Genomic DNA, 11404 nt, shown 5'->3' on the forward strand with positions numbered 1-11404 from the left:
TTTTGGAGGGGAAACTGGGAATGGAGAAATTTACATGTAAATAAAGAAAATATCTAATAATAATAAAAGGAGATGAAGGGGATACAAATTGGCAAAGAAGTAGCCAAGGTATTGCTATTTGCAGATGATATGATATTATACATAAGAGAACCCAAAAATTCTACCAAAGAACTTCTACAGCTGAAAAACAACTTCAGCAAAGTAGCTGGATATAAAATTAACTCAAACAAATCAGTTGCCTTCCTTTACACAAATAATAAATAGAGTGAGAAAGAAATTGGGGAAACAAAACCCTTCACAAAAATCACAAGTAATATAAAATACTTTGGTGTAACTCTAACCAAACAAGTGAAAGATCTGTATGACAGGAAATTCAAGTCCCTCAAGAAGGAAATCAAAGAGGACCTCAGGACATGGAGACATCTTCCATGTGCACGTATTGGTATGATTAACATAGTAAAAATGCCCATCCTACTAAAAGCAATCTACAGACACAATTCAATCCCCATCAACATTCCAACAGAATTCTCAATTTCAAAAGAAATTCTCAATTTCATATGGGAAAACAAGAACTCAGAATAGTGAAAACAATTCTTAACAATAAGAGAACAGCTGGGGGAATCACGATCCCCGACTTCAAGCTATACTATAGAGCAATAGTAATAAAAACTTCATGATATTAGTAGAGAGACAGACAGGTTGATCAATGGAATAGAATTGAAGACCAAGACATAAAACCACACATTTATAGTCACTTGATCTTTGAAAAGAAGCCAAAAACATGCAATGGAAAAAAGAAAGCATCTTCAATAAATGGTGCTGGTTTAACTGGCTGTTGGTATATAGAAAATTGAAAATAGATCAGTATTTGTCACATTACACAAAGCTCAAGTGAAGTGGATCAAGGACTTTAATATAAAACCAGATACACTGAATCTAGTAGAAGATAAAGTGGGAAAGAGCCTCAAACTCATGAGTATGGGGGGAAATTTCCTAAACAGAACTCCAATGGCTCAGGCTCTAAGATTAATAATTAATAAATGGTACATCATAAAACTAAAATGTTTGTGTAAGGCAAAAGATATAGTCAATAGGACAAATTGGAAACCTACAGATTAGGAAAGTAATCTTTACTAATCCCACACCTAACAAAGGGCTAATATCCAAAATATATAAAAAAATCTCAAGAAGTTAATCACCAAAACCCAATCAAACAATGGGGTATAAAACTAAACTGAGAATTCACAATTAAGGAATCTCGAATGACTGAGAAGCACCTAAAGAAATGTTCAAAGTCCTTAGTGATCAGATAAATGCAAATCAAAATAAGCCTGAGATTCTACCTTACATCAATCAGAATGGCAATATCAAAAACTCAGGTGACAGAATGTGGAGAAAGAGGAACACTCCTCCATTACTTGTGAAATTGCAAACTGGTACAACCATTCTGAAAATTAATCTGGAGGTTTCTCAGAAAAATGGAGATAGATCTACTTGAAGACCCAGCTAGACCACTCTTGGGCATATACCCAAAAGATACCCCACCATGCTACAGGGGCACATTCTCCACTATGTTCATAGTGGCCTTATCTGTGATAGCCAGAAACAGGAAACAACTCAGCTGTCCCCAATAGAAGAATAGATACAGAAGATGTGGTTCATTTACACAGTAGAATTCTATTCAGCTATTAGGAACAAGGACATCATGAGTTTTGCAGGGGAATGGATGGGAAGAGAAAATCCTGAGTGAAATAACTCAGACCCCAAAGGACAGGCATGGTATGTACTCACTAATATGTGGATATAACCTTAAAAAGTACAGAATACCCAGGATACAATTCACAGAATTCAAGAAGGTTAACAAGATGAAGGTTCCAAGTGAGGATGCTTCAATCCCACTTGGGAAGGAGACTAAAGCAATCATGGCCTAGAGGAAAAGGAAGGGAAAGACCTGGGTGGGAAAGGGAAGGGGTCAGGAAAAGGAAAACATGATCAGGTATTGGAGGAGGGGGGACAAGAGTGAAGCCCTGAGCGCCAGCAGAATGAATAGAAACAGGCAACCTCGGGAGGTAGTAGGTGGGGGACTCTCTAGAGTTTACCAGAGGCCTGGGAGGTGAGAGACACTTAGGACTCAAAGGGAGGGACCTCAGATGAAATGCCTAAAAGTGGGGTTAGATAACTTGTAGAGTCCACCTCCAGTAGAAAGACAGGGCACCAAGTGGAGGATGGTGTTGTCATCCCATGGTCAAAAACTCTGGCCCAGAATTTTTCCTGTCTAATAGAACCACAGGGACAAAAATGGAGAAGAGACTGAGGAAAAGAAGGTCCAGTAACAGGCTCAAATTGGGATCCAGTTCAAGGGGAGGCTCCAAGGCCTGACGCTATTACTGATGCTATGTTGTGTTTACAGACAGTAGCCTAGCTTGGCTGTCCTCTGAGAAGCCTAACAAGCAGCTGGCTGAGACAGACTTATACCCAACCAATGGACTGAAGTCAAGGACCGTGTGGTTGAATTACAGAACGACTGGAAGAAGTTGAGGCAGAGGGCAACCCATAGGAAAACTAGCAGTCTCAACAAACTTGAACCCTGGAGATTGCTCAGACACTGAACTACCAACCAGGCAGCATACACTAGCTCATCTGAGGCTCTGGACATATATACAGCAGAGGACTGCCTGGTCTGACCTCAGTGAGGGAAGAGGCACCTAACCCTCAAGAGACTTGAATTCCCAGGGAGTGGGTAGGCCTGGCAGGGTGGGGTTGGGTGGGTTGGTTGGGGACATCCTCTTTGAGACAGGGGAGGAATAATAGGATGAGCAACTGTAGAATGGTGGACTGGAAGGGGGATAATGACTGGACTGTAAAAAAGATTAAATATATATATATATATATATATATATATATATATATGCTGAACCATTGGAATTGAGAATTACACTTTTATTTCAGAGGGTAGCTCTCCATTGCTTTAATATTAAGTGTTTAAGGCCACAGTATATGAGACACACTTGCATTTCATTAGGAGGAGATATCATGCCATCTGAGAAAAGGGAGATGGCAGGGGGGAGGTAGGAAATGAGGGACTGAAGAGCCACTGACTGAGTCACTTAGAGAAAAGGGTTGAAAGCTACTGAATCCAGGAAGAGAATATAACAGATACTCCTCACACTTGGTGAAATTGCTCTACAAGTTTGAATTTATTTCAAGCTAAAGTTAAAAATGGTTATTACTTTTTAGGATGACAGTCTTACATATGTCAACATGTTTAGGCTACAAATATAACTTTTGGGAACAACTGCAGTTTGCAAGGTTGCTTCAGACAAAGATATATAAGTGAATTGCAGAAATTTGAAGCACATTTTAAACACCATAAAAGCTCTGCATAAACTGAGTAAAAACAAACTTAAAAATGATGCAGCCATCACATAGAAAATTGATCTAAAACAAAACAAAAAATAAATAGAAAAAATATTATAACACAATAAATGGAGGAATATGTCATATAATTTTCTTGATTAAAAGGGTCAATGTATAAATTAAAGTGTGTGTGTGTGTTTGATTTTTACTGTAATTACAACCAAATTATCTGATATTTGAGTTTGCCTACTAGAAAAGGTGATTCCATTATAAAGGCAAAAGGTAAAGAGTGCTCAATTTTTTTTTCAAGAATATATTTAGTAGATCTTTTGTGATGACCAGACATGTATGGCTTCAGTAATTAAGAAAGTAAAGAATTAGCCGGGCAGTGGTGGCACATGACTTTAATCCCAGCACTTGGGAGGCAGAGGCAGGTGGATTTCTGAGTTCGAGGCCAGCCTGGTCTACAGAGTGAGTTCCAGGGCAGCCAGGGCTACACAGAGAAACTCTGTCTCAAAAAACCAAAAAAAAAAAAAAAAAAAAAAAAAAAAAAAAAAAAAAAAAAAAAAAAGAAAGAAAGAAAGAAAGAAAGAAAAGAAAAGAAAAAGTAAAGAATTGGTATAAATAGGAGTATTTATAATTGTATCTATACAATCCATTCGTGGCAGAAGCAACACTCTTATAGACATATGTAGAAATGTCAGAGGATGTATAAATGTGAAAATGTTGGCTGCATAATTTATAGGTTTTAAATATCTTGATTTTAATACCCCATATTTTGTACACAAAAAGTAAATGCAAATGAACTACAATCCATCATTTTCTTTTGTTTGTTTCTTTGTTTGACATAGCCTTGTTACATATATAACCCAGGCTGACATCAAGTTTTCTTTGTTTCTAAGTTTTTAAACTGGATGTTCTTTTAAATAGAGGTTTACATATAGCCTAGATAGGATCACATGTTGGCTGCAAAATTGCTGTGTAACCAAGGCCAGCCTTGTGGTTACATTGAATACAGAAGTCAATAGTTATAGAGCAAAAAACAAAAAACCTATTTTATTAAACAAAAGAGTTTATTAAAATCTCTACCAGAAAGTAAAAGTCAAAACAAGAAAAGGGAAAAATATACTTCTAATAAGTATGATCAACAAGTATTTCACACACAAATTACACAAAAATTTTTATGGCTGATAAGGAGCAGATCAAATCTAATGTAATAATGGACAAAGCATTTCACAACAGTAGATATCCAAACAGCAAATAGTCAACTGAAAATACTCCCAAGATTATCAGGCATTGGGAAATAAAAATGAAATGAAGGGGACACTATAATATACCCAGCTAGAATAGCTCAGACAGATCAAACAGATGGTTGGCAACAAGTAGAGGTCACACAATGCTGACTAGGAGAGGAAATGTTAATATCTACTTAATAACAGTTTTATATTATGTACTAAAAGTGAAGATGAACATATTTGCTATGTACCAAGAAACTCAAACAATGTATGTGATCACTAAGCTCCACATTTTAAGACATGTGTGGCTAGGTAATGGTTCAGTAGGTAAAGTGTTTGCTGTGTGGTATCTATGCCAAGATGTACAGTGGTATGTGTCTATGGACCCTAATTTTGTCATGAGACAACAGACAGATTCTAGAGATACCTCATCAGCTAGTTTGGTAAGAATAGTAAGATTCAGGCTTTGTGAGAGATCCTGTCTCAAAATGTAAGATAGAGATAAATAGAGGAAGATAGCTAATATCAACCTTTGGCCATCACACAGATACATACCACACATACACAAAGACAAGGTGTACTGGCTGGTTTTGTGTGCCAACTTGACACAGGCTAAAGTTATCACAGAGAAGGGAGCTTCAGTTGGGGAAGAGCCTCTATGAGATCCAGCTGTAGGGCATTTTCTCAATTAGTGATCAAGGGGGTAGGGCCCCTTGTGGATGGTGCCATCCTTGGGCTGGAAGTCTTGGGTTCTATAATCGAGCAGGCTGAGCAAGCCAGGGGAAGCAAGCCAGTAAGGAACATCACTCCATGGTCTCTGCATCAGCTCCTGCTTCCTGACCTGCTTGAGTTCCAGTCCTGACTTCCTTTGGTAATAAATAGCAATGTGGAAGTAAGCTGAGTAAACCCTTTCCTCCCCAACTTGCTTCTTTGTCATGATGTTTGTGCAGGAATAGAAACACTGACTAAGACACAAGGTAAGAGCATGTATTCATTATTTGCATTGCTTTGTGATAAAATGCCCCAATAAAAGCAATTTAATAGTGAATTTTCGTTCAGAGTTCTAGCCCATCATGGTGAGGGAGGGCATGCTGGCAAGACAATGTGATAGCTGGTTGCATTGTGTTGACCAGAGATGAATGCTGGTGTTTATATCTCATTTTCCTTCTTATTGATACCATGTCCCCACCCAAGATATGGTGCTACATACTGTTATAGGTGAGTCCTTGGCAGGTCTTCCCATCTCAATAAACCTCTGCTAGACAAGGTTTCAAAGGCATACCCAGAGATGCCTAGAAATAATGTCTCCTAGAAGATTCTAGATCCTGTCAAATTGACAATATTAAACATTATGCAGCACTATTTGCTACTATCAAAAACAAAGTGATTCATAAATCACAATATAATTTATGGTATATTTATTTTAAAATGCATATATCAATAAAATGGATGACATATCTTATAAGCAACAGGGTTATTTTTACCTCATATATGATGCCAGTCAAATAATCCAGATATGCCAAATTATATAATATAGGGTTTAGATTCATTAAAATGCTAGAACTAATCTATCATAATTGAAAGCAGGATATGGGTTATTCATAGAAACTGGAGGCTTGTAAAGATGAGAGGGAAATGTATAATTTGATTGCTGGGTTATTCTCTTTATCAGATGGGCATCACATGAATATGCATTTTGTGTTACAATTCCCTGTATACATACTTATGAATTCTGAATGTTTCTATTATAAAACCCTTTCCATCACCAACCAAAAACAGTGATGTGATCATAAACACCACAGACCAAGTTTGGTTGTAACATGAGCCCCCAGTTCTCCAAGGTTTCTTGTTCATTCCTAGATGGGGTGGTAGTAAGTTGCCTTCTGAGTTGACAAGTGTAAAAACGAGGTATGCCAGGCTTAAAAAATGGCTTACCATTCCTACTTAGACTTGGCTGACCATACTTCTTGATAAACGTGTACTGGCCACAATAGCTTATAAGGTCAAGTCTCTACTGAGCTCAAGGAGTCAATGATGTAGTCCAAGAAGTAGAATAGATCGATGTTAGCAGCTATGGTTCATAAAAAACCCTATCATCTTATCTTGCAACTTCATAAGTTTCATCTACTGTCCTCAGGGCTTCAAGTTCTGGTAAACCAAGTTACTCATGGTCCTTTATATTCACCCTACACATAATCTTCAGTCTTCACTTCCTGTCCCTTGCCTTAGTTGGCCATTCCACTCTTCCACTTTTCTACATGGCTAAATGCTACTCAGGGCTCCTTTAGATGAAGTTTAAATCACTCAATTCATCACACTCAAATTACTTGAACCTCCATGTGTCACCAGCTTATCCATCATTGGAGACATAATCCACAAAAACCAGGTAAACCTCACAAAGAGCTTCCTCTTCCATTGTGAAACTTGCTTTGAGCATCTCTGTGCACTTTCCCCAGCCTTGAGCAGGCTAAATAGACCTTAAGTGCTTGCCACAGTTGGATCTTAAAGACCCAGGTGGATTCTTCTGCTTTGCAGCACCTGCAATTGCCTACAGAAATTTTGAAGAATTGACCTCCTGCCTACTGAGCATGCTTTGCAACTGAGTCCAGTTGAAACTAAGGATGGGTCTGTGGGCTCTCCCTATATAAACACAGTGCTGAATATTAAACCTTGAGCCTTGATGAGAACCTTTGTCTTGGCTTCATCCTTCTCTTGCACCCCATCCCTTTTCATTTCCAGCCCTCCTTTCAGGAACACCCAGTTTGTCCATGACCACTGGATAGCTACACATCTCAGTACAAATTAGTGTTATGCTCCAAAAACATACATCCCCACTACTTTACATACTAGTAGCCATGTATTCTGTTTACAAGTGGTCATGACAACTGTACGATGAACAATTTAATGTAGGAATGTGGTTTTACTACATTGTTTCTCTTGTACATAGTAGATGTTCACTAACTAGTCATTAAATTTCTGCAAACTTCAACTGACAATGACTTATGGAAAAGACTGTCACATATAGAAGGTACAAGTAACTGTTACTCTAATGTCCTAATTTATACTTCCTATTTCATTACTTTCTTTCATTATTTTAAGGTCAAGCTCTTTTCCCTTCTAACTAGGTCTAGCATGCATAGCAATTATAAACAGTGTAGATACTATGCATAAAGGAAGATTTTAAAAATTGAGTTGTTGAATTATTCATTGTGTCTGCTCAGAAGTTGTGGAAACAGTGAGCTGAGATATCCTTTATTATCTGTCCATTACCCTTACTCCCTTTCCTGTCCCAAGAAAAGATGCTAACAAAATTACTCACCTGGGGATATTTGAAGTCAGTAATGTTGGGAGGCTGGATGTACTAACGCACAGGGGATTAAATTGATAACAAGTGACCACTACAAATATTTATCTCCAGTCACCTCTGAGCTCAAGAAGTCATTTATATATCCCGATACATCTTCTAGTTTTACCTTCTAGTTTTAGATGGGGAATTTTTCACCACTATCTTTACTATACAGCGTGATTTTTCCAAGACATTTTGATAAAAAGGAATGATGGGTGAAAAAATGCTTCGGGTGGTGATACCTGCTGCTCATTTCTGACAAGTCTACATTTTCATTTTTCTCTCTGCTGCTTCAAGGAATGGCTGTGAATTCCCTTTCCTCCTCCTACTGATGTGAACATTTATTTCTTTTAGCCCCCTTATTTGCTTAAAATGAATCTCAAGGCAAGTAGCTTTGCTGCCTTCTGACTTTTATTCATCTTTCAAAGGTTAAATTTAAACTCTTTGTGATATAAAGACATTTTAAAGCCAAATTATTAACAACAAAGGCACCATAGCTAACAGCTAATAACATCCCTTTCTATATACCACTTTATCAAGTACATTGAATATACAGAGCCTTTGTCTTGGTTCCTGTCATCCTATAGAATGAGGACTCCTAAAATTCCTATTTTCAGTTGAAAACATTGGGACACTAAGACTTTAACTGAGATTTGCTTGACTGACAAAGAAAACTCAAAGACCAGAGTTTGGTTCTGAAGTCAAATAGTTCTTCTCATCAAGGACGCCATCTGATACTCTAGTCTCTGAGTACAGGTCTTTCAGGCTTACTTTACTAAATCAGTAGAAGAGATATCTAACAGAACATCTGCACATTAGCTTGAGAACAGAACCCTGGAGTAGCTATATGCAGCAGTTATTATAGAACCAAGTACCCAACATTCATCTAGGTCCCTTACAGGTGAGAATGTATTTGTTATTTGTATTATAACTCTTTTTTATTAGATGTTTTTTTTTACTTACATGTCAAATGATATCTCCTTTCCCAGTTTCCCCTCCAAAAAAAATAAAAATAAAATAAAATAAAAACCCCGTTCCCTCTCCCCTCTCCCACTTCCTGGCCCTGCCTGGCATTCCCCTACACTGGGGCATAGAACCTTCACAGGACCAAAGGCATCTCCTCCCATTGATGACCAAATAATGTTGACTGACAGGAGGCTGATATAGCTGTCTCCTGAGAGGCTCTGACAGTACCTGACTAATACAAAAGTAGAGACTCACAGCCATCCATCGGACTGAGTACAGGGTCCCCAATGAAGGAGCCAGAGAAAGAACCCAAGGAGCTGAAGGGTTTGCAGCCCCTTAGGACAAACAACAATATGAACTAACTAGTACCCTCAGACTAAACCACCAACCAAAGAGTACACGTGGTGGGACTCATGGCTCCAGCAGCATATGTAATATATTTCTTATGGGGCCTTGTAAGGATATGTGAAAAATAACGATAATTTCTATAAAGTACATTATTTCTTACCCCCAAAAGTCTTTCCAGACAATATTTTTGTGCTTATATTTAAGACTTCTCCCAGTAAGCTGAGTCTGACTTCTCTGAAATCTGAACTTATCTCCAGGGATCCTGAAGACCAATGGAGCCTATAATCTGTTCATGTCAAAATAACTGTGTGCATGTGGCCTAGACAGTAGATAATTTTCATATACAGACAGTTTGATCAAAGCATAAGAAACAAGTACTTCCTTTGAGATGATTTACTACCTGCCCCCCCCCCCAAATGTTTCCACCATTTGCCTGAAGAATTAGCAAAAGTTCAAGTCCTATACTTTCCTCACAATTTTCAGATAAGAATAGGACTTGGTAATAACCTTGGCTAATCTATCCCCCCCACAACCAGCTACTGTGCAAAATGTATTTTGATGTATCACTTCAGATAATCCTCAATTTAGATTTTGAATGGTCTTACAAAGAACAAACTAGGGACTAGAGAGATGGCTCAGTTCAGAGCACTCACTGCTTTTGAGCAAGACTAGGGTTGTTTCCCAGAAGCCACATCAGGTGTCTCACAGATGTCTAGGACTAGTTCCAGAGAATTGCTGCCATCATCTGGCCTCCATGGACACCATCAAGCAACAATATATATGCAAGCAAATCATTCATACACATAACATAATCAGATCTTTAAAGTCTAAGATACTAATGTTCTGTATTTATTCAACAGCATATTTTTTCCTACGTCTGATTATAAGGTCAAGATGCAGAAAGTACCTGGACATGGTAGTCTGCACCTGTAATTCCAATCCTGGGTGAACTGACAAAGGCATTTCAAGTTCTAGGACATGCTGGGCTACATAGTAATATCATGTCTGGAGAGGGAAGGATAGAGATGATAGGAGGTATGTAAGAGAGAGGCAGGAAGAGAAAAGATTATAAAGAAAGAGGGGATGTTTCCCTCTTTTTTTCTATCTCTATCTTCCCTCCCTCCCTTTGTCCCTCCTCTTCTCCCCACTTCATTTAATAAAACATTATTTTTATTTTTAAATGAAGGTTTTTCAGATGTTCTTATTAACATCCTATGCACATTCCCTCCTCGGAAATACACTAAATATGTTATGACCATAGATGCTACTTTATATGAGGTCATCCCAAGATAAGTGGAAAAGAAGGTGAGAGTTTGGAAGTACAGATACATGCAATCTAAGATGCAATGAGAAATTGTGAGGCACATTTCTCAGAATGTCAGAGGAGCTGACAGATGCTCTCCCAATTTGCTGAAGCTCATGAGTTGCCCTTAGTTCCCTTTCAGAATCACTACCATGAGAAGTAGCAATGTCAAGGAATCTATCTGTCTATGGCAACCTCATCTTCTCACCCAGAATGTATTAGTCTATGTGGCATGGAAACGTCTGTGCTGTCAAAAAATATGACATTCAGCTAACATAGAAGAAAATTGCTACTTTCTAAAACATAGATTCTCACCTCTCGGTTCATGAATTTTTTTCAAAGGGTCTCTAATCTCAAGATATCAAATATAGAATTCAATGTATAAAAGAATATGCAAATTTTCATTTGGGGGAAGACAGTCTCTATGATTTTTAGTTGATTCTCCAGGCTATCTGTGATGAAAGAGGAGATCATAAACTACTGTTGTTAAAGAAAAAGATGTTACAAAAATAGAGAGAAACAGAGTCAAGTAAATTTCTTAGAAGTCATCCTCAGCTTTTCTATAATGCTCAGCACACACACACACACACACATACACATACACACACACACACACACACAGTCAGGACTGGATAGAGAAAGAGGGAGAGAGAGAAAGAGAGAGAGAGAGAGAGAGAGAGAGAGAGAGAGGGAGAGAGAGAGAAAGAGAGAGAGAGAGAAGTTCTGAGAGAGAAGTTCCATCTTCCCTGCCTTTTTTAAGAGTTGATTTGGTTTTTGCTTCTTTTTTTTTATTTATTTATTTTAGATATTTTCTTTATTTACATGCGAATTTCTCCATTCCCAGTTTCC

This window comes from Mastomys coucha, unplaced genomic scaffold, assembly GCF_008632895.1.
Source record: "Mastomys coucha isolate ucsf_1 unplaced genomic scaffold, UCSF_Mcou_1 pScaffold20, whole genome shotgun sequence".
NCBI classification, from domain to species: Eukaryota; Metazoa; Chordata; class Mammalia; order Rodentia; family Muridae; genus Mastomys; species Mastomys coucha.